Source organism: Rana temporaria, chromosome 4 (assembly GCF_905171775.1).
Source record: "Rana temporaria chromosome 4, aRanTem1.1, whole genome shotgun sequence".
NCBI classification, from domain to species: Eukaryota; Metazoa; Chordata; class Amphibia; order Anura; family Ranidae; genus Rana; species Rana temporaria.
Window position 1 is genome coordinate 28,611,521 of NC_053492.1, and position 25,201 is coordinate 28,636,721.

Below are 25,201 nucleotides of genomic sequence, written 5' to 3' on the forward strand. Positions count from 1 at the left end.
TTTGTGTGCCGTGGGTGGCTCAGGGTCCTTCCAGTGTCTTAGAATCATCAATCGGGCCTGAAACAGTGCTCTACTAACAGCTTGCCCTGAAACCCCCTCTTCCAGCAGGGCGTCACCCACCCCCAGCAAACAGGGCTTGGGGTCTAGCGGTATCTGAACCTGGAAAGCCCCATTAAGTGTATCGATGACCTTTGTCCAATATAGACAGTGCCACAGGAGGTGAATAAGATCACCATGATCTCTACTGCACCTAACACAGGTTGGATCGACCCCCAACCCCATCCGTGCCAGCCTAGCCGGTGTGTAGTGCACTCTTAGAAGGACATAGAGTTGGGAAAGTCTGTGCGACACGTTCAGGGAGCACGTGGGAACCGCCTGCAAGGCCTCCTCCCGCTGTTATGATATTTAAAGTTTTACTAACACATGCCAAAGTTGCAAAACGGTGCATAGGTATTAACATTTGTTTGACCCTTAGTCACTAAAGGTTTAACATGTACAACTGCAAAATGTACGTTAAAGCTGGAGTTCAACTGTACACTGAGCCCTCTGAGTCCGTTTTAATGCCACATTTTTAGGTTACCCTTTGAGGTGATTCCAATATTCCCAATATGTCCTCTTTGAATGAATCACACAATCTGTTTTATAAGCTCAACACATTTTGTTACAGGCGGGTTGTCTTATTTCTCAAGATATATCCATAGGTGGTAGGACACTGTTTCTGGTAGAGCAGTTCCACCAATGTGTGGCTTCCAGGTACCATGGATGTACCTTCTTTATTCATGAAATTCCAAAGATGTAAGGCATAGGAGTCCTTAAATGTTGGCAAATTCTCCCAGACTTCAAAGTATCTTCTCCATGATGGATAATGGATGGGGTAGAAACGTTGAGAATGAAAATAACTGATGTTTCCACACATGACATCATCTGTAGAGTTAAATACGGGCATGCCACATAATTTCTTCACAACACGAGTGAAAACCCCCGGTCCTTGGTGTCCCCATATTTCTCCCCTGTAGTTCTCAACAAAGTTCTCCATAAACTGCCATGCCCAACTGGTAATGTGAGGAAAGTCCAAAAACACTACTGCTAGTAATTGTTGCTTCCTGGGCTGCTACAAAATGGTCCTGGGGTATTGGACGAAGTGAGATGACATCAGCATCCATGTAAATTCCACCGTATTTCCACATTAGGGCAAACCTACAGGCATCTGAGCTCACATGGGTCCAGTAGACTTCTTTTTCAGGGTTCACCTGGTAATCCAGAAAAGTACATTTAAAATATATCTTAGCTTATAAATTAGAGAGTAGTTTTTCTGTTACAAAAAACAAACATGAAAACAAACAAAAAAAACTGCATGCATTAGCTGTGTGCTGTCATAATAAACAGAAGAAATACCTGTGTGCCTCATTAAGGCGACCCCTGTTGCAGCCTGGATACTATGTATACTGTCTCCAACAATGCTTTCTCAAGCCCTGTACACACGGCCAGGGAATCTCGTCAGGAAAAAAACTTTGTTTTTCCTGACGAGATTCCTGGCAAGCTTTCCTTGCTCACCGAGTGTACACACGGCCATTCAAAAAAACCGCCGTTCATTTGAATGGCAAGAACGCAGTGACGTCATCGACTACTACGAGCATGCGCTTGTCACATTCGATGCTGTCGCCGCCATCTTGCTACACCCTACACTACCGCAAAGTCTCATCGAGCATGTGTGGGTTTCCATGGAGACAGGTAAGTACACAGACGCTCGGGTTTCTCGGCAGGAAAACACTGCCGAGAATCACAACGAGAAAATAGAGAGCAGGTTCTCTATTTTTCCTTGTGGAGATTTCAGGCAGTTTTCTCGATGAGAAACCATACACACAGCAGTTTTCTTGCTGTTTCTGGCCAAGAAAACTGTGCGTGTGTACGAGTCTTCGGTCAATATTCTCTATGAGCCACCATAAAGCAAATCAGAGCCCTTGTCCACGTTACATTAAAACTCAATTCATAGTCTGAATTTGGAGCACGTTTCACACTCCAGGGTCAGGCTATAATGTACATTATATAATGCCCATAGTATGGGCACAGGTGCCCTAATGTAATTCATCCCAGTGGTTTAGAAATTAGCTTTCTATGTCACATCCTCCTTGGACATTGAATAAGTATCAGAGGGTTTAACTACAGGGGGCCCCATGCTCTGTGGCTCCCCTGTTCACCTGAATAGGAGTGCAGGCAGGGTTTTTTTTTGTCTGTCCCCCCACCTTTAGCAACTCGCGGCAGGGCCCCCCCCCTTTTTTTTTTGTCTGACTTTAGCAACTCGGAGAGAGAAGACTTGACTTGACTTGACTTTGTTTTGTTCGTCAGCACCAACCCCCCCAGTCCCGCTTATCATCTCCCGGCAGGAGAGGGAAGAGAAGAGTTGACATTTTAGTTATCACATCCCCCCCAGCTTTCCATCTTGCGGCAGAAGAGAGGAGGGCCAAGGGGGCCCTTCCTAAAGCTGTGTAAGGGGCCCCAAAATTTGTGATGGCTGCCCTGCATCAGGGATCTGTTTAGACCCCTGATTTCTCACCAAAGCCCCCGACAAGGCTCCTAAAAATTTGTTTAAAAAAATAAATAAAAAAAAATAAGATTGTAGGAAATAAATAAATTAATAGATACATTGAAATAGTAACACATAATTACAAAATAACAAGAATAAAAAACTTCTGACACCAGTGGCGGAACTATAAGTACTGCAAAGTTTACACTTGCGACTGGGCTATGGCTCCGGGCTCAAAAGGAAGGGCCCTGGGCTCAAAGAAAAGAGGGACAGGGGGCCCTTCATGGTTTTTTGAACCGTGACACGGAAGGTTCAACTTACAACTCTGATAGGGATCATCAACTCTGACATTTGTTTTATGAAAGTGCTCATGTGCTTGACACTATTTCAGTGGAGGGCTTTTGGTTCTTTTAAAGTGGAGGTTCTCCCACAAATGTTAATTTTTAACCTTAGATTCATGCTCATTTTGTCTAGGGGAATCGGCTAGTTTTTTTAAAATCGAAGCTGTACTTACCGTTGTAGAGAGCGATCTTCTCCGCCGCTTCCGGGTATGGGCTGCGGGACTGGGCGTTCCTATTTTCATTGACAGGCTTCCGACGGTCGCATCCATCGTGTCACGATTTTCCGAAAGTAGACGTTCGGCTTCTTTCGGCTACTCGTGACATGATGGATGCGACCGTCGGAAGCCTGTTGGAAGACTGCCAATCAAAATAGGAACGCCCAGTCCCGAAGACCATACCCGGAAGCGGCGGAGAAGATCGCTCTCTAAAACGGTAAGTACAGCTTCGATTTTAAAAAACTAGCTGATTCCCCTAGACAAAATGAGCATCAATCTGAGGTTAACATTTTTTTATAGGGTGAACTCCCGCTTTAAGGCCAACCTATCACCACAACTTGTTGGGTTATATTTTCTTGTTTAAAGTGGAACTGAACTCAAAAAGTGAGGATTTGCTATGCTATAGGGAATTGTACAGCTTGTATAACAGTGTAAATTTGCTGTCCCCTAAAAATAACTCAACATACGGCCATTAATGTCTAAACCGCTGGCAACAAAAGTGAGTGCACCCCTAAGTGAAAATGTCCAAATTGGGCACAATTAGCCATTTGATCAACCCAGTATCATGTGACTTGATAGTGTTACAAGGTCTCAGGTGTGAATGAGGAGCAGGTGTGTTAAATTTGGTGTTATCGCTCTCACTCTCTCATACTGGTCACTGGAAGTTCAACATGGCACCTTTTGGCAAAGAAAACTCCAAGACCATACAGCGGTTTAACAGTACAGGTTCCACTCAGAACAGGCCAAAGAAGTTGAGTGCACATGCTCAACGTCATATACAGAGGTTGTCTTTGGGAAATAGACGTATGAGTGCTGCCAGCATTGCTGCAGAGGTTGAAGGGGTGGGGGGTCAGCCTGTCAGTGCTCAGACCATACGCCACACACTGCATCAAATTGTTCTGCATGGCTATCTTACAAGAAGGAAGTCTCTTCTAAAGATGATGCAAATGAAAGCCTGCAGACAGTTTGCTGAAGACAAGCAGACTAAGGACATGGGTTACTGAAAACATGTCCTGTGATCTGATGAGACCAAGATAAACTTATCTGGTTCAGATGGTGACAAGTGTGTGTGGCGGCAACCAGGTGAGGAGGACAAAGCCAAGTGTGTCTTGCCTACAGCCAAGCATGGTGGTGGGAGTGTCTTGGTCTGGGGCTGCATGAGTGCTGTCGGCACCGGGAAGCTACAGATCATTGAGGGAACCATGAATGCCAACATGGACATACTGAAGCAGAGCATGATCCCCTCCCTTCGGAGACTGGGCCGCAGGGCAGTATTCCAACATAATAACGACCCCAAACACACCTCCAAGACCACCACTGCCTTGCTAAAGAGGTTGGGGGTTAAGGTGATGGACTGGCCAAGCATGTCTCCATACCTTAACCTTATTAAGCATCTGTGGGTCTTCTCAAATGGAAGGTGGAGGAGCGCAAGCTCTCTAACATCACCAGCTCTGTGATGTCGTTATGGAGGAGTGGAAGAGGACTCCAGTGGCAATCTGTGAAGCTCTGGTGAACTCCACGCCCAAGAGGGTTAAGACAGTGCTGGAAAATAATGGTGACCACACAAAATATTGACACTTTGGGCCCAATTTGGACATTTTCACTTAGGGGTGTACTCACTTTTGTTGCCAACGGTTTAGACATTAAGGACCCTTTCACACAGGGCTGTCTGTGTGTGGGCTCTATTTTAGCTCAGCTGGGATCGCTCCATCAATCCCAGCTGAGCAGGCAGATGACAGGTCTGTCTCTCCCCTATGGGGGATCGGATGACGACGGACTGTAGAGTCTGTTGTCATCCAATCCGATTCACCAGACGGATGGAAAATAGGGTTTTCTTCCGTCACACTTTGGCGGATCGGAGCGGGTCGGATGTCAGCGGGCATGTCACCTCTGACATCCATGGCTCCATAGGGGTGCACGGAGCGCCCGTTCAGGTCCACTGAAAAAAACTGAAACGGCCCTAATGACTGTGTGTTGAGAGTTATTTTGAGGGGACAGCAAATTTACACTGTTATACAAGCTGTACACTCACTACTTTACATTGTAGCAAGGTGTCATTTCTTCAGTGTTGTCACATGAAAAGATATAATAAAATATTTACAAAAATGTGAGGGGTGTACTCACTTTTGAGATATACTGTATATGTGTGAAATCTAAGGTACTGCTACATCAAATTGCTAGTCTTACTGGATTTGGAAGAAGGCTTACTAAGGTCACTACTGTACTGTTCTCCTTGCTGGAAGCCCTGACATGAGAAAACAAAGACCTGCCTCTGCCAAGATGGCTGGCTCCACATAGTGCTGAACAAAGCATCGTGGGGTAGATTCAGATCGCTTAGCGCGTCTCACGCCGAACGAACTGCGCATGCGCCGTCCGTAAATTTTCCCAGCATGCATTGCTCTAAATGACGTCGCTAGGACGTCATTGGTTTCAACGTGAATGTAAATTACGTCCATCCGTATTCGCGAACGACTTACGCAAACAACGTAAAAAATTCAAAACTCGGCGCGGGAACGACGGCCATATTTAACATAGGATATGCCGCATATAGCAGGGGTAACTATACGCCGGAAAAAGCCGAACGCAAACGATGTAAAAAAAACCCACCTCATTTGCATATTCCTTGCGTATACAAACGGAAGCGCCACCTAGCGGCCAGCGTGAGATTGCAGCCTAAGATCCGACGGTGTAAGTCACTTACACCTGTCGGATCTTAGGGAGATCTATGCGTAACCTGATTCTTTGAATCAGGCGCATAGATACGACGGCCGGACTCAGAGATACGACAGCGTATCAGGAGATACGCGGTCGTATCTTCTTTCTGAATCCGGGCCCGTAAGTCAGTAATGGGAAAAGATCAATTGCTGGGAGACCACAGATAATACTGGTGACTAGCACCCTGTATTGGTGACTTGCCCTCATATGACATTTTAGGCAAGTATTTCTTGCCCTGTACACACAAGCGGAATTCCTGTCGGATAAAAAAAAAAAAAGTTTTCCAGACGGAATACTGACAAGCTTGTCTTGCATAAACACGGTCACACCAAATTCTACCCGTCAAGAGTGCAGTGACGTACAACACGTATGACGGCATTATAAAGGGGAAGTTCCATTCCAACAGCACCACCCTTTGGGCTGCTTTTGCTGATTTTGTGTTAGTAAAAGTTTGGTGAGAGACGATTCGCGCTTTTCAGTCTTTGTGCTTTTTAGATAATTTTCTGCTGTTCAGTTGGTGCTTGTGGGTTTGTATCTGTCTTTCAGTGCATTTAGTGAGTTTGTATCTGGTTTTCAGTGCATTCTTGTCCGCTCGTTTCTGATTTTTAGGTCATTCTTCATAGGCCTTGCTGTTCTTCAGTGTGTTCTGTTCGTTCGTTCTGACCAGCCGACCGTTTTCTAGCCATGTTGCAGGTACGTCCTCATCGTAGAGTTTGTGCTGTGCATAGGCTTGGTGTTGGGGTTCTTGCTTTAACCCAAGCTCAATCCATGAACAGGGTGAGGAGGTATTCATGGAAGAAGAATTGGTTGCTCCAGCGTGACCAATTTTGTCATATGCCTTTGCTGCGGGAGATCCAGGAGAATAATCCTGATGACTTCAGGAATTATCTCCGTATGACGGACGCCGTTTTTGACTGTCTGTTGGCTTTGCTGTCCCCTTATTTTACGAAGAAGGACACCTTAATGCGGCAAACCATCACTCCCGAGCAAAGGCTAGTTGCCATGTTGCGATACTTGGCGACAGGGAGAAGTCTGCAGGACCTTAAGTTCACGACAGGCATCTCCCCCCAGGCTCTGGGGATCATTATCCCAGAGACCTGTTCTGCCATCATCCAAGTCCTGAAAAAGGACTATATTAAGGTACGTTTTTTCCTTTAACATCACATTCTATGTATTTAATGTATGCTAATGTATTGTATTTCTTTCATCATTCCCTAATTACCATGATTGTAATATGCAGTGAATGTCCCTTTTGTCCTCATGCATGCTGTAAGCTTTTAATGCTCCTTTTTTGGCCTACATGCATATTTCCCTTCATGCTATCCTTGGCCCATACACACCTAGCCTAGTCACTTAAAGCGGGAGTTCACCCGAATTTTTTTTTAACCTTAGATTAATGCTCATTTTGTCAAGGGGAATCGGGTAGTTTTCTTTAAAATCTAAGCAGTACTTACCGTTTTAGAGAGCGATCTTCTCCGCCGCTTCCGGGTATGGTCTTCGGGACTGGGCATTCCTATTTGATTGACAGTCTTCCGACAGGCTTCCGACGGTCGCATACATCGCGTCACGAGTAGCCGAAAGAAGCCGAACGTCGGTGCGGCTCTATACGGCGCCTGCACACCGACGTTCGACTACTTTCGGAAAATCGTGACGCGATGTATGCGACCGTCGGAAGCCTGTCGGAAGACTGTCAATCAAATAGGAACGCCCAGTCCGGCAGCCCATACCCGGAAGCGGCGGAGAAGATCGCTCTCTAAAACGGTAAGTACTGCTTAGATTTTAAAAAAACTACCCGATTCCCCTTGACAAAATGAGCATCAATCTAAGGTTAAAAATTAACTTTTTGGGTGAACCTCCACTTTAACAATGTATTTTGTCAGCTCCATTGTAGTGCTTTACCCTAAACACCCCCAAAAATGTGTACAAGTGTTGTTGTTCTCATTAAATTCAGGCAGAGAGGCAGAGGTCTTTTTTGAGGGCCAAACTCATTTAGAACCCCCCCCCCCCCCCTAAAATTTTTACAATGGGTCATCAGAGGGGATGAGGAATCTAATAAGTGGATCTTATATTTTTGTCTTTAACCACTTAAGCCCCAGACCAAAATGCAGCTAAAAGACCAGGCCAGGTTTTGTGATTCGGCACTGTGTCGCTTTAACAGACAATTGCGCAGTCGTGCGACGTGGCTCCCAAACAAAATTGACGTTCTTTTTTTTCCACAAATAGAGCTTTCTTTTGGTGTTATTTGATCACCTCTGCGGTTTTTATTTTTTGCGCTATAAACAAAAATAGAGCGACAGTTTTGAAAAAAATGCAATATCTTTTACTTTTTTCTATAATAAATATCCCCCAAAAATATATATATAAAAAAAAAAAATTTCCTCAATTTAGGCCGATACGTATTCTTCTACATATTTTTGGTAAAAAAAAGCATTTACCATATAGGGGATAGTTTTATTGCATTTTTATAAAAAAAAAATTTTTTACTGCTAATGGCGGCGATCAGCGTTTTTTTTCGTGACTGCGACATTATGGCGGACACTTCGGACAATTTTGACACATTTTTGGGACCATTGTCATTTTCACAGCAAAAAATGCATTTAAATTGCATTGTTTGTTGTGAAAATGACAGTTGCAGTTTGGGAGTTAACCACAGGGGGCGCTGAAGGAGTTATGTTTCACCTAGTGTGTGTTTACAACTGTAGGGGGGTGTGGCTGTAGGTCTGACATCATCGATTGTGTCTCTCTTTAAAAGGGATGACACATTCGATGCAGCCGCCACAGTGAAGCACGGGGAAGCCGTGTTTACATACAGCTCTTCCCGTTCTTCAGCTCCGGGGAGCGATCGCGAGGGGGTGGCTAGAATCGAATAGCCGCCCCCTCATCCCGGATCGCTCCTAGACGATTTCCGACCGCCGCTTGTACCGGGGGGGGGGGTCCCGATCAGACCCCCGACCCACGTCTAGGCAGGGAAGTACGGGGTCATACTATTTTAACTATAAGGGGTTTCATAGTATCGTGTTGATGGCGGTGGTGTCGGCACAATATGAGTTTCATGTCGATGTGGAGAAGAATGGCCGGATGTCGGATGGTCGAGTCTTCACCCAGACTGAGTTTTCCCGACGTCTCCAGAGTAGTGGCCTGGCATTGCCCCCTGATGAAGACAACGTGGAAGGACTCCCATTTGTGTTTGTCACAGATGAAGCCTTTAGTCTGGGAGAACATCTGATGAGGCCATTCCCCCAGAGGACCCTCACCCTGGAGAGGAGGGTTTTTAACTACCGGCTGGCCAGAGCCCGAAGAGTAGTTGAGAATGCCTTTGGGATAATGGCCAGCCGGTTCCGCCTATTTCTGACAGCAATACAGTGGCGGGCTACATATTATCCTGCTGTATATTGCACAAAAAATTCCCAAAATTATCTTGCCTCAGTTGGGCCTGAGGCTGGACTTCCTGCTAATCCCCTTACAGTACTGGAATCTGGCCGTCCTGGCTTGCCCCCCCAAAGCTCTGTGAAGTTTGCAAGAAATGTTGGTTATTTTACGGGTAGGGGGGCCATTGATTTGCCAGACAATGTCTAAATCATTTTTTTAATAATAAAAAAATTATCTGCTAAAATCTTGAATTTGATTCATTGCTTGTGTTTCTTTTAGCTGTCTCTTAGGTTCTCCTAGTGCACTTTTAGTACCAAGTGGATTTTCCTTTAGTAAATAACCCCCATTGTCACTGTAAACACCAACTTATTAAAAACAATGGTATTGAGCATTGAAATAAGAAGACACACATTATAAAACGTTTAACTCTGTGCACATTCACATGTGCGTTATCATTTTTTTGGGTTAAAATACAATATTTTTTTTTTAGAAAAAAAAAACATTCATTTTTTTGTGCATTTGCATGAACAGGAAATGTTTCAAAACATAACATACACAACTCTGAAGTTCAAAATTGAAAAACTGAAGGCAATATCAGACATTATAGTGTGTCCAAACTGTGTTGATCTTTCCTTCATCAGATGGGGTGATGTCACTCCTGAACAAGCCAAATTTTGAAGATGCACACAAATTGTGAGGCAAGATGGGGATTTTCCTTCTGATCCCATGCCTAATGTCAACATGTGGTGGCTCCCATCATGGGGGATCAATGGACGTGTTTTGGGGGTGCAACCCCTTCCTTTCACCTACTTGAGGTGCGAGAAAGGGGTTGCACCCACAAAACGCGTACATTAATTTACCTTGATGGGAGATAGCACATGTTGACACACTGTATGCCTCTTCAAAATTTGACTTGGAGAAAGAAGTAAAACTTTTTTAAATAGTGCATAAAAAACAAAAGGGGGGGGGGGGGATTTAGTGTTTCTTTAGATTCGCCCAAAACATCAATCACGTTCTTCAATTTTTAATCAAGAAGATTGATATTATTCCTCATGATGTCTAGTTCTCGACTACACACCATGATTTCCTGGATTAATATTTATGCACTAGCACTTGTGAAATGAGGAGTTTCTTTTTCACCAACATGTTCATCACCTAAAAATAGAAAAAAGGTATTATAAATATGCAGACCTACATCTCTTACCTGATGCTGTGGTGACAGACACTGACCTGTTGTGGTGACAATTTCCACCACTTCATCCACCACTCTTTCCTTCACATCTTCATCTTGGGGCTCTCTCTGGTCCCCTTCTTTAGGAGGTGTGGGATACCTACTGTCTTCTGAGTGTTGTCTTTCGAGTCTTTGCTCCCCTATGAGAATGAAATAAAAGGTATACTTAGCACACAGATATTTGAGGCTAGAAATAGGAATATGAAACATTGCTTGGAAGTGGGGTACAATTGTCTTTGGCAGATTTCCAAGCTGAAGACATGATTTTTCCCCTTACCAAATCTGGAATACTTACCTTTTTTGGCCAAGTTTCACACATGGAGACACCCCAAGTATCCACTGGAGCACCTGTGTGGGACACCCTAAAAAGGTTGTTCTGGGGGGGGGCGTGTCCGGACGTACAACAGGGAGGACGTGTGGATGCTGAGCTCCACACAGACAGATTAGATCCACTGCCATCCTAGCCCTGTTTCTGGCTTTTTGGATCCCATCTCTGCAGCACCTACTTTGGAACACCCTCTGCTCCTACCCCAGCATTTTTTTCGACATCTTTGGGCAAAATATACCCCTCTGAGGCCTGTAGTGAGGTCCGATCCCCGCCGTCGCCATCTTGCGGCCTATACCTCCGGAGCGCTCCGTTCCTGCCTCCTGTGATCCGGGCATCAGAAAGGTTCCTCTACGCCTGAGAAGATCCCTACCTGTATTGGAGCAGTGGGACGCTGGATCACTTTGCTGTCCTTGCTGCAGCTGACGCCATCCATTGCTGTATCGCCGCCATCTTGAGGCCTGTGAAGCCTGGGATTCGCAGAGCTCGGGTGCCGCGCTCGGGGCCGTGAGATGAGCGGCAACCACCTCCGGACCATACCGCAACAACTCCCTTTGAGGTAGGCTACTCGGGGACGTTTTCCAGGTGAGACGATCGCGGACCCTCCAGCCATCCGAAAATTTAGGCCGCGGCTTGGGCCTACACGCGGCGACCGGATCCTGTGCCAAATTACCAACTCAGCACTGACCCTGCCCTCAGCTGCGCATCCCTGGCTGGTTACCCCTCCGCAGACCTAACCCTATGTGCCATCCGGGATCTGCTCCCTGATCTAGACTGTCCCCTGGAGACATCTGCAGGCCCTGGTAAGTTACGGCGGCCATCTTGGTACACCCCAGTGGCCTTTCTACCTGAAATACATCTCCATCCATCCCCGGAGGCACCCTGGCTCACCGACCTAAGATCCTGGACTGGCCCATTAAGTAGTCACCCACCCGCTACAGTCTGCAGCCCTAGATCTAAAAGCCTTGACCCCAGGCAAACTCCAAGCTGCCTACACCTGTGGAGTCTTGGTCTGGCAACATGTAATCCCCAACAGGGTCTCTAACAAGCTTTTCTTCTCCTTATCTACACAACTCTAGCTGGGGCATTGGTGCTGTGATTCACAGAAACTAACCATCTTATTTTCACTCATACGCTCCTTTTATTTTTGTGACCCTGTCCCGCCTCTTGTGCAATCGTACGGATTACCCGCGGACCCCCCCTGTGCTCTCCATTCACAATACCCCACAGAGGGAAGCACGCCTAGCATGTAAGATGACAGTCGCTTAAGATGTAAGGCCCGACTTTTTTGCCCGCCTGTCCGATGCTCCCGCTCTGCATTATTAGCCTTTAATAGATCCGGGAGCCGTCTCATCAGCTTAGGGAACTTTGCAGCTACTTCCCGATTGTTATATGGGTAAGATTGGAAACCAACGGCATATCTACCAGAAACACATTCCACAGAACGCACTTCAGCTTTCCCAACCTATGGATCGCTTCCTCAGGAAATCATCATCCCCGATCTCGGGGACCCCAGCGACTGACGTGGACTCGGCAGACGCCCTCCCGCTGGTTGACCCCACTCTATTTGTGGAAAACCTCCCACACAAGCAACGACCACCCGAACTTTCCACAATGTCATCACCAATTACTGTAGAGGTGCTGGACGCCAAACTGCAGACCTTACTTCATAGCCTTACTCAAAACATTACTAAAGAAGTTGGCAAACTGGCGCATGAACTTAGGGGTGAGATTGACCAGTTAGGGGAACGGACAGACACTTTGGAATCTAAATTTGACAACATGATACAATATGTTCATGTCATAGAGGAAGAAAATGCTAATTTGAAAAACTTAGTCTCACAATTGCAGATACAACAAGAAGATCTTGAAAACAGGGAGCGCCGCCAGAACCTACGCATCCGCGGGGTTCCCGAGTCTATCCCAGATAAGGAAATCCGACCTTATCTTCTCGCCCTTTTTGTCACTCTGGCACCCCACATTCCTGACATAGACTGGCGCCTTGATAGAGCTCACAGATCGCTGGCTCCTAAGCCTCCCCCGGGAGCCAACCCCAGGGACATTATTGTACGCTTCCATTTTTACGAAAGCAAAGAAGCCCTGACCATTGCTACCCGCAACAAGTCACGAGTTGATTTCAAGGGGGCAAAAATTCAAATCTTCAATGACCTATCACCCATTACATTGGCTAAACGCCGTGCTCTGCGCCCAGTCACCTCCCACTTGCAGCAGAATCAAGTTCCATATCGCTGGGGCTTTCCGTTCCGCCTGTCTGTTACCAAAGATGGATCGCAACATTCCATGAGAGATCTACAGGAATGCGAGGCTTTTATCCGGAACCTTGGTCTCCCCCCTATACCTGAGGAGGACTTACAGATGCAGATCCCTGCTCCACGACCATTCTCTACGCCTGGGAGGATCTGGACCCCGGTACGTCAGAGGTCACGAAAGGCCCCAATCACTCCCCAGAGAGTTGGACAGTCCAAGGGCCCCACTTGAGACTATATGTCTGCTTCCCTCCATGCTTCATCTTTACGGATAGGTCATCATGCAGACCTATACCCTCCGGGACTCCGGGCTCGGAGTCTGATTCTTTACATCCAATATGCCCCACGTAAGCGTTCTTTTTGTTTCTTTTTTGCTTACAAACCCATTCAAAAATAATATGTTGACAGTTCCCTATTTTTACATGTTTCTATGATGTTTGGACCGGGCTGGGCCTCAGTGACTACCCTTGCAGGCTACCGTGCCCCACCCTCAACATGGTCTTGAAATATGACCATGACCTCCTGAGGGGTTCCCCCCCCTCAGGCCTACCATCTAATTGGTATATACTTTTTTTCATTGTTTTCTTTTTTTTTTCTTTATGGATCCTTTTTGATCCTACTCAAGGCTTACTCACTGCTGCTTTATTTCTATTTTCTTTTACCTCAATTTTTATTATTATTTTTTGCTGGCCTTATGTTTCTCACATTTTTTTTTTGGTTCTAGGGTCCCTTTTTGACCCATGTTTGTTACCCAGGTATATATTTCAGTTATCACCTCATTGTCATTTGATTGTTCATAATATTTTAGTTCTTAAGAATTATGCACCATGGTGTATATTTTTTTTTTTCTTCCGTTTCATGAATGTAATGTGTGCTATGCTCATACAGTTTAAATATGGCTGTCAGTATGTTTTCATGTAATGTTAAAGGTCTGGGCTCCATCCGTAAACGCTGGTTGGCGTTGAAGGAGTTCAGATCCTCTGGGGCAGAGGTGATCATGGTTCAGGAGACACATTTCAAAGAAGAGGGTTCATTTAAGTTTGCTTCTAAACACTTCCCCACTGCTTTTGTAGCCTCCGACCCCTCTGGTAAGGCAGGGGTAGCTATTCTACTGAGACGCTCCTCTGCCATTCGTGTCAAATCCTCTTATTTAGATCCCCGAGGTAGGTTTATTCTCCTGAGCTGCAGTCACCAAAATACTTCCTTCACCCTTGCCAATGTATACGTGCCCAATTCAGGTCAGATTGGGTTTTTAGAGGACTTTTTTGAGAAACTTCAACCTTTTTCCCAACCCTTTATGGTTATTGGAGGTGATTTTAACTTATGCATGTCACCAATCAAAGATAGATTTGCCCTCTTTGCAAAAGCCTCACCCCCCCAGGTTCAAAGGAACTCCTCCTCTTTCCGAAAATTGATACATGCCCATAACCTTTACGACACTTGGAGAGTGAAACACCCTACTGCTAAACAATTCACATTTTACTCCCCCCCTCACAAGCTATATACAAGACTAGACCACTTTTTTGTCTCAGCGCCCTTATTGACTTATGTGGTCCACTCGGAGATTAGCCCAATCACTTGGTCTGATCACGCTCCCATAATATTGGACCTCCTGTTAGCCAAACCTACGCCTAGACAATGTCATTGGCGTCTTAATGAATCTCTTCTCACCACATCTGATGTTCACCTCCATCTACAACAGAAACTGTCTGAATTCTTTGAACTCAATGAGGGCTCGGTCTCTGAAGTGTCCACCCTGTGGGAGGCCCATAAGGCTTTCTTCAGAGGGGAGTGCATTTCCTCTGGTTCCCGTCTTAAACGTGATCGAGAACATCAGAGGAAATCCCTTTTAGCTGAACTATCCAAAGCAGAAAAACTTTTGCTTACTCTCCCCACAGTGACACGTCTTAGGACGGTAATTTCGTTACGTAATCGCATTAAGTCTCTAGACTCGACTAAACATGCTAAATCTTTACTTTGGTCCAAGCAAAAGTTCTATGATTATGCTAACAAACCCCATAGGATGCTGGTTCATAAACTAAAACCGAGACCCACAACTTCTATCCCTGACTTTCTCTTACAGCCTGATGGTAACCCCACATATTGTCCCCAAAATATGTCACGAATCTTCGGTGACTTTTACAAAAAACTATATAATTGCCTTTCCGTAGACCCTAATCCTCAGTTCACTCAAGAAAAATTTAATGCCTTTATAGAATCTCTGAAACTCCCTTCAATTTCTCCTGAAGACCGCGCGGGTCTAAATACTCCTATCACTGTTGAAGAACTCACTGCGGTCGTGAATCAACTCCCATCCCACAAATCTCCCGGTCCTGATGGGTTACCCTACTCCTACTATAAGAGCTTCCTTTCGATCCTGACACCCCATATGGTTAAATTGTTCGCCTCTCTGATGTCTGGAACGATCCCCCACTCCCAATTTTTACACGCCTTTATAACGGTCATCCCGAAACCGGACAAAGATCCGTCACTACCGGATAACTATCGCCCCATCGCCCTCCTAAATTCTGACTATAAAATATTTACAAAAATTCTGGCTAACAGACTGTCTCTACTCCTTCCCTCACTCATTCATAGGGACCAGGTAGGGTTTGTCCCCACTAGACATGCAGGAGACAACACTAGGCGTACTATTGACCTTATTGACTTACTAACTAAGACGAAGAAACCTGCCGTGATACTCAGTTTAGATGCCCAGAAGGCTTTTGACCGCCTGAATTGGTCATTTATGTTCGCTATTCTTTCCAGATACGGCTTCAATGGTCCCTTTATGCAAGCTCTAAAAGCGTTATATTCCACACCCACCTCTCAGGTCCAGTTGGCTTCTTATGTCTCCTCGCCATTTTCCCTGAGCAATGGTACTCGACAGGGGTGTCCCTTATCTCCCCTACTTTTTGTCCTTAGTCTAGAGCCCTTGGCTGCGGCCATTCGCTCTCACCCAGATATAAAGGGGGTGACGTTGAGACATAGGGAATACAAACTGTCCCTGTTTGCCGATGACATCTTATTGACACTGACCCACCCCCATATTTCACTCCCCTTGCTCCATACCACTCTAAATCAATTTGGCAGTATTTCAGGTTTCAAAATTAACTCGACCAAGACTGAGGCCCTCCCTGTGAATGTATCGGCAGAAACACTCTCGAACCTAAAAGGAAACTTCAAATACAGATGGTGTTCTCAATCGCTCAAATACCTCGGAGTATACCTAACGCCCTCTTACCTTTCACTTTTTCAGGCTAACTTTCCTCCTTTGTTCACGGAAATTAATAGGTTGCTTAAGACCTGGACGAAGCTTCCCCTATCCCTTCTTGGGAGGATAAATGTCCTCAAAATGTCGGTAGTCCCTAAGCTCCTCTACCTTTTTGAGACCCTACCAGTGATGGTCCCAATGTCCCAACTGAAATTACTCCAACGAAACTTTTTGAATTTCATATGGAATAACACATCCCATAGAATAGCTAGCACAGTTCTTTTTGCAGCCCGCGATGGTGGGGGTTTGGGGGCGCCCGACATAATCAAATATTATTATGCCACACACTTGAGAGCTATAGCCTCCTGGACGTCCAGGTGTGCACCTAATAGGTGGTCAGAGATAGAGATGAGCATTACAGTCCCTGCCCACCCCTGTTGCATGTTGTGGCCGTCCTCTGACAAGTACATCTCCCAGCTGCGTAAAATCTGTTTAAACCCTATGCTGTTTACACTTTCAATCTGGAAAAGATGCTCTGTGAAATACCCTCTCTCATCCCCATGCTCTCCTTTAGTGAACATTATCTTTAACCCAGAAATTCCTGACAGCTTATCATACGACGCCATGTTACCCTGGACAAAAGCTGGTGTATTTCAGCTACGCCACCTAGTACACCCAGTGACACGTACATTTCTTACTTTTTCTGAGCTGCAATCAAAATACAAAATCCCGAAAACTCTCTTCTACTCTTTTTTACAAATCAGACATTTCATTTCCACTAGAATCCCACATCTTACTTTAGTTATGCCCACGGAATTTGAATTGTTGTGTTTCAGAGGACCTTATGAACCCCGCCTAATATCCACCATTTATAAGATTCTGCATGATACCCCTCAGATCATGGAGCAAACTCATTCATACATGCGGAAATGGTCCCATATTTTAAATAAACCCATTTCTTTAACCGAATGGAGGAGTATTTGGGAGGCTACTTCCAAGGTATCTAGGTGTGTAGCTCAGAAGGAAACTGCCTATAAAATATTAATGTTTTGGTATAGGACCCCGGAATTTTTGTTGGCAAGGAAACTGACACCTTCTGGACAATGTTGGAGATGTGGTTCTTACTTAGGTACCCACTATCACATATTCTGGGAGTGTCCTATGATTACACCCTATTGGTCCAAAGTACATGCCCTTCTGGAAAAAGTTCTAGGTATTCCTATCCCCTTAAACCCCTTATATCTCCTCCTGGGATTACCCCTCCCAAGGATGCCTAAACCCCTTAGGAAATTGATGGCCTTTATCCTATTAGCGGCTAAACGGGCTATCCCACAATGCTGGCTATCTAATGTTCCTCCATCCTTTACACAATTTTTAACGGCTATTATAGATATACGTAGAATGGAACGCCTCACAGCTGTAATTGAAGATTCTTTAACTAGCTTTGACGCCATTTGGGAAAAATGGGATTCTTCTGAATATAACTCTGAGATTACACAGGTAACTTTGGACTCGTAGGTTTGGGAGTGAAATGATTAGATGAAACATGTGAACATATGACGCTTAGCCTATTGTGCACTTTTCTTTTTCTTTTCCATACCATGTTGCATTCCATTTGTTTGATGATCATCTGACATGTTATGATTATTTCTTTCTCATTGGGAATATATCCCTTTTTGTTGACAGTTCTTTTTGATTCTGTACAATGTTTCTTTTATTTTATTTTTCTTGAAATATTCAATAAATAAACAATTTAAAAAAAAAAAAAAAAAAAAAAAAGGTTGTTCTGGTGTGCCACACTAGTGCTCCTGAGTCCAAATGTATAAACTGCTGCTGAGTGTCCCCTCCTTTACACTGAATCAAGTTTGCATTTCATTCTAGTTACAAACACATCTAGACAACAATGTACTAAACTTCTTTTAATACAAATAAGCATGACCAAATGTAGTTAACCCTGTATGTAGTGGGCGAACAATGTTACCTACGACCGATTACTGTGCCCACTAACCTGAAAGTTGCCATTTTAAACTGTCCAACAATAAAAAAAAAGCACATGGAGCAACATGCAAGTAATAATAATAATAATAGGAACACATGACAAATATGTACTTTTTTTAAGCATTTTCTTGATCCTCCTGTACTGGTCGTTCTCCCTCAATTTCAGATCTGACCAGCGTTTCCTCAATTGCTCCTTGGATCGTCATACCCCAAAATTCCTGTGCAGACTCCTCACAACTTTAGACAAGATCTTTGTCCTCCTCAAGATGTCCACCATCTCCGCCATCTCTGAAAAGGACATATTTGAGGCCTTATATCTCCTCCTGGATCGGGACGTTTCTTGCTCCGGGCTTTCCTCGTCATTAGTTAAATTATCATGCACCTGCTGTGTCTCTGCCATGTCTCTCCCACTGGATGCCGAAAGAGAAGGGGGGGGGGGTATACTAGAAAGAACGTCGAACGTCAGGGGCGGGCGATGTGTGCAGAGTTTAACACAAGTGCAGAGTATATAAAGCTAACACACATGTGTCGTAACTATGTTCTGTATGTGGAGGAAGCAGTAACCGCCGAACGCGAGACCGAAGGTAACTTTTTAACTTGGGTCATCAATGGCCTATACTGCTTCAAGATTGAGGCCTATATGGGGATAAGATTATGAGAGTTTAGACTGACATTAGTATTTATGTCTTGTGTTTTGTCTTGCAGAAATAATGAATGCCTTTTAAAATTCCCATTTTATGAACGAGTTTCTTGACAGGTACAGGGATCTGCCTGTTTTGTGGGAAACCAAAAAACCCCTCAGTAAGATTAAAACATCAAGGAAGGCAGCGCTACAGTAAATGCTGCAATTTGTAAAGACACAGGGCCCCAATGCAACCATCGAGTTTGTGGATAAGAAAATTGGGAACTTGAGAGGCACATACAGGAAGGAGTACAATAAGGTGTTGGAATCACAGAGGTCAGGAGCAGCAGTAGAGGATGTGTATGTACCCAGTCTGTGGTACTACAATAAATTTCACTTTCTGGATGACCATCTTGAAATGAGTCCATCACTTTCTACCCTTCCCTCCAGCCTTCCCACCACCCTTCCCTCCACCCTAGCTGAGGCTTACGAGGACCAACCTGGGCCTTCCATCCTGAAAGAAGTGGATGCGCCCAGCTGGAGCCAGGTATAGTATTTTTCTAAAGATTTATTGTCCTAAAATTAATGATGTAAAATAGATGTTAATATTGATAAAAAGTTAATGTTTGAACAAAAAGTGATTTACATATCAATTGACAGTAGGGGCCAAAAATGATTGGGACAAGCATGAAAACTACTGGGGTCAGAATGTGAGCTGAAAATTGTGTGTGATTGATGAACCAAAAACTAAAACTATGTCTCTTTTTTATACATAGGATGAGCTCAGCAAGGATGAGGGTGTGGAAAGTAACAGGTAGGAGGAGGCAGGGGTCAGTGTCAGCCAGGAGGTGGCCAGGCCCAGTGGCAACACCCAATCCCAGATGCCTCCCCTCCGCCTTCAAATAAGAAGGCCAAAGAGGAGTAGGAACATGGATGAGGCAGCACTGGCCCTCATTTGGGAGGCACATGCAACACTGAAAGACCCCCCCCACCGCTCAAGAGGGCTATGCCTGCCTAGTCACAGCCAAAATGCAGGAGATGGAGATGAGCCAATGTCTCCTCAGTGAGACCCTAATTTTCAAGGCCCTAAATAAGGGGTTGATTGTCAAAATAACAAGAAATACTAACCTTTGTGAGGTCGCCCATCCTTCTCCACCTCCTCCCCCTCCTTTTCTCCACCTCTTCCTCCTCCTCCTCCTCCTATTGCCAAAGTCCACCTCCAGAGCCACAGGCTCCAAGGAAATGTGGAGTGAAGGCTGCAGAGAAGGCTGCAGGGAAGGCTGCAAGGAAGGCTGCAGGGAAGGCTGCAAAGAAGACAAGAAAGTGATGGCCTGGCTTCAGCCTGGTCTGACAGAAGACGCAGGCTGTTGTAGTACCAGAGACTGGGGACATACATGTCATCTGCTGCTGTTCCTGATCTCTGGGAGTCCAGGACCAGATTGTGCTCCCTATTGTATGTACTTCTCAAGCTCCCAATTTTCTTTTTCAAATTCTTGATGTCTGGCCTGGGGTCCAAAGGCATTGCAAATTGCAGCAGTTTCTCCAGCATTGCCTTCCTCTTTATTTTGTTATGAGCCAGAATAAATGGAATTTATTTTTACAGTAAATACTTGCCTATGTGTTTTGATTAAAAAAGGACAGTTTGTTTGTGAGTAGGCAGGTACATTTGAAAAATACAATGTCAAATTAACATGGGACACCAACCAACCTCCTTGAGGTTAAAAAATACAAGATAATAATGTTGTTGTGGTAACTTGACTAACCAAAATTAAAACAAAAAATATGGAGATCATTAAAAAATATTTTTTTTAATAATCCCAAAAAATGGAGATCCTAATCAAAATTTTAACAAAAAAGGACAATAAGAAAAAAAACGAAACATTATTATGGAGATCTGGCTTTAAAAAACAAACAAAATATTCATGAGATCACGAGAAATAATAAAGAAATCAGTTTGTCAGAACTCTGCGTGAATATCAGCAGCAAAACAACTTCATTATTGTAGCATTATAAAGAAGAAAAGAATGTGATGCATTAAACTATGCAATAATTTGCAGCGTGATGAATGTGCTATCTCCATTACAAACGCTTGTTTTACCAGAACGAGCCCTCCGTCTCATACTTGATTCGAGGCATGCATGTTTTTTTGCCCGTTGAAATTGCATACAGACGAACGTTTTTCCCGCTCGGATTTTTTCCTGACAGGAAAAAAGAGATCCTGCTCTCTTTTTTTTCCGGCAGTATTTCTATGGGAAAAAGTCAGATGGAGCATACGCACAGTTGTAATTCCAGGCCAAAATCCTTCATCGCAGTTTTTCCGACAGGAAAACCGGTCGTGTGTACGGGGCATCAGAGTTCAATTTCTCTTTAATACGGCTAAGAATTTCATGATCATTTGCAACAGTTGCCACATGTTATTGAGCTTCCCATCTGCATGTACCCACATTTTTTACTGTGTTTGCTTTCCCCAAATATATCCCAATCCGTATCGAACGTACCTTATCAAACCACGGCTTAAGTGGTGTGTTATTAAATAACTGATCCATTCTTAGAGGGAAGAGATACACATTGCTATAAAACGACAGGGTTGGAAATTGTTGTTTTGCTCTCTTTCCATCTTCCTCTGTGGTAATATTCTCCAGTCCTTTCATGAAGAAGACCACCGGTCGGTCAGGGTAGGCTCGTGCGGCTGATTCAATGGCACAAAGTACCAGGGATGGAGGATTCATTCTGTCCGTGGTCTCCATAAATAAGATTCCATTTTCTTTTCTTAGAATGGTGGAAGCACTAAACCAATTGGCGCTGTTCGAGATTACAAAGTACTTGGAAATGAGGGGATTTGAAATTAGACCAATTTTATATTTAAAAGAGGCCCTGCTTATATAGGCTATAGTCACTGCTATAATGAATATAGTGAATATTTTTAGGTTTTTCTGCATGACTGTGGAATACTGTGGTTGAGCTACAAGAAAAACAGAATTATATTATATAAAATCCAATGTGCACATTTATTAAAGATAAGCATAAGAAATGTTTGGGTCAATGCTTATTGTAGCAGAGCAAGAAGATGTAGCAGCACAGCAGTATGTTTGGGCCAGATCCTCAAAAGGGATACGCCGGCGTAACTGCTGTTATGCCATCGTATCCCTGTTTCTAACTATGGAACTGATCCACAGAATCAGTTTTCCATAGTTAGGCAGAAGATCCGACATGTGTAAGGGACTTACACTGCCGGATCTTAGGATGCAGTACCGCATCCGCCGCTGGGGGCATTTCGTGTCGAAATGCCGCCTCGGGTATGCAAATTAGCACTTACGCAGATCCACAAAGCTTTTCAGCTTCGTTTTTTCTCCATAAGTTTTAGTTTGCAAACGCAAAATTAGGGCTGCTTTTACAAAGTGTAAACTGTTTACACCATGTAAAAGCAGACCCTTCTGTCCAGCGACGCGATTTTTTTTTTGTTTTGAATTTTTTTTTTCGCAGTATCTTTTTTTTTTCCCGACGCAACTTTATTGACCCATCGCGATCCACAAAGCTTGGCGTAAATTAATTTTGCGCTATGCACGTTGGGAAAATGACGTCACGAGCATGCGCAGTACGGCCGGCGCGGGAGCGTGCCTAATTTAAATGGGAATCGCCCCCATGAAAAGAGGAACGCCTTGCGCCGGCGGAATTTAAGTTACACAGCCAAAAATTTCTAGGTAAGTGCTTTGTGGATCGGGCACTTAGGTAGAAATTTTAAGGCAGTGTAACTTAAATGGGAAAATTTACGTTACGCCGGATCTTTGTGGATTACCCCCTTTGTTCCCGAGTATATCTACACCCAACAAAAAATAAATGTATTGCAGCTTACCAGTCCCTATAATGGATGCATTCATTTTCTTTTTTAGGCAATTACAGAAAAAATTATATTATACAGGATTTATATAGCGCCAACAGTTTGCACAACACCTTGCAACATGATGGCAGACAGTACAGTTACAATAAAGGAGAAATCAGAGGGCCCTGCTTGTTAGAGCTTACAATCTAAAAGGGAGGATCAAAAGTGGTACAAAAGGTAATAACCTTGGTGGATGAACTGATGGAGAAATGCCTATTAATCCTGACAGAAATCCAGTGTCCTTGTGACTTCCTGTGCACTGAGCTGAAATCTCAAACAGTATGTGCCTTCCAAGTTTTCTTCTGTGAAATATAAAATACCTTCCTCCCAGTGCCAGGACAACATAATCTAGGGTCCTCCTGGACGAACATGACAAATTGTCCCCCCCCCCCCTTAAAATGTATTAAGCACTAATCTGCATGCTTACCCCTAAGCATAAATCCCCCCAGTACAAATCCACCTCTTGCTGAAATCCCTCCTCCCAGCACAAATCCTTGCTCCAATACCCCAAATTCCCCCACCCAACAAAAATGCCTCTCCCAAATAAAAGTCACCCCACCTAGCACAAATCCTCTACCCCTCAAATTTCCCCACCAAATACACATCCTCTTGCCCCACTCCAAATCCAGCCTCCAAGCACAAATCGACCCCCCCCCTTCATTTCCCCATCTTGCAAAAATCCCACCAAAACAAAATTTTCCCCTCCTAGCACAATTCCCCTCTGCCTTTCACCTCCTTACAGCACCCCCCCCCCTCCTCACATGAAACAACAATGCCCAGGGCAGCCGCTCCTCCTGACAACCCCTTGTCCCAGCCCTGCGTCCTCCCGTGTAATAGAGAGGAGGAGAGGGGGAGGTGTCCTGAAATCCCAACATACTTCCTGTCCTGTTGTGAAGTTGAGTTTCCTATGGCACTGAAATTTGAGAAATATCATTTGTGCAGAGATCAAGAGTCATCTTGCCTCTTGCACACAGTGATGCACACTACAGTGCTACTGAGCCACAGGTGACTCCCCCCCCCCCCATTCTGCAGCTGTGTGGGCATGTTAGACATAGGCAGTGCCATAGGAAAGAGGGAGAGGGTCAAGATAGCAGGGGGAGCTACCTGCTGATATGAGAAGTCCAAAAACCTGGAAGGAAGGGCTACCTGCAGAAATAAGAAGTCTAAGACCCGGGAGAAAAGCTACCTGGAGAAATGAGAAGCCTAAAATCTGTGATGGAAAGCTACATTTTGAAACAAAATGGTTTGGGAGAAGAGTTACCTGTGGAAACAAGGGGTTTAAAAAATGGGAGGGAGAGCTACCTGTGTAAACGAGAAGTCACAAGCCCTGTACACACAGGCCAGAATCTCGTCAGGAAAAAAACGTTGTTTTTCCTGACGAGATTCTTGGCAAGAATCTCTTGCCGCTCGAGTGTATAGACACTCCTTTCAAAAGAACCGCGGTTCTTTTGAAAGGCAAGAACGCAGTGATGTCATTGCGTACGACGAGCATGCGCTCGTCACATTCGATGCCGACGCCACCATCTTGCTGAACCCTACCTATGCCTAGGAAGCTACCGCGCATGCGTAAAAGTCATTTCGAGCATGTGTGGGTTTCAGAGGTGACAGGTAAGTATACACACTCTCTGGTTTCTTGGCAGGAAAACACTGCCGAGAATCACAACGGGAAAATAGAGAACATAACAGATTTTAGGCAGTTTTCTTGACGAGAAACCTGAAAGCCTCGTACACACGCTCGGTGTACTCAGCAAGAAAGCTCTGCCAGCCGTTTTCTTGCCGAGTAAAGCGAGCGTGTGTACGAGGCTTAAGGGTTGGGAGAAGAGCTACCTGCCGAAACAGCAAAATGAGAATTCTAAGAGCTGAGAGAAGAGAGACCTGCTGAAATAAGAAGTCTAAAAGCTGAAGGAGCATACCAGCTTGTAGGGATAGGCGGGTGGTACCTCCTCCCTGTTCCTTTCCTTGTTGGGCACCAAGTTTGAGTCACTTAGGAGACCTACCCTGGGGTGGGTACTTCTAGGCTATGCTAGGCACCTTGAAAAGGGTCACTTCCTTACACATGTGGTACCTTTGCTTGACCGGATAACTGTGCTCTAGTTCAGTGTTTCTCAACTCCAGTCCTCGAGGCGCCCCAACAGGTCATGTTTTCAGGATTTCCAACAGATGAAATGGCTGTGGTAATTACCAAGACAGTGAAACTGATCAAATCACCTGTGCAAAATAATGGAAAGCCTGAAAACATGACCTGTCGGGGCGCCTTGAGGACTGGAGTTGAGAAACACTGCTCTAGTTAACTCTCTTGCTGTTAAAATACACCACCACAGTCACTGCTGCATTTAGGAGAGACATGTAGAGCCAATGTCCTCTCCACCTGTCCAGGGTATCTCCGCTATCTCACTCCCAGTAAAAGAAAGGAGTCCTTCCGTGCACCTAGTGCTGACTTCATGTGTGCACTTTCTTAATTCTTACACTTCCGTACTCTGTGGTGCTTATCTGCTCCCAT

General features: G+C 44.7%; 1 pseudogene; it reads right to left on the minus strand.

The window, feature by feature from the left end:
• Positions 1-597: 597 nt before the first annotated feature.
• Positions 598-25,201, minus strand: LOC120935583 (annotated as a pseudogene).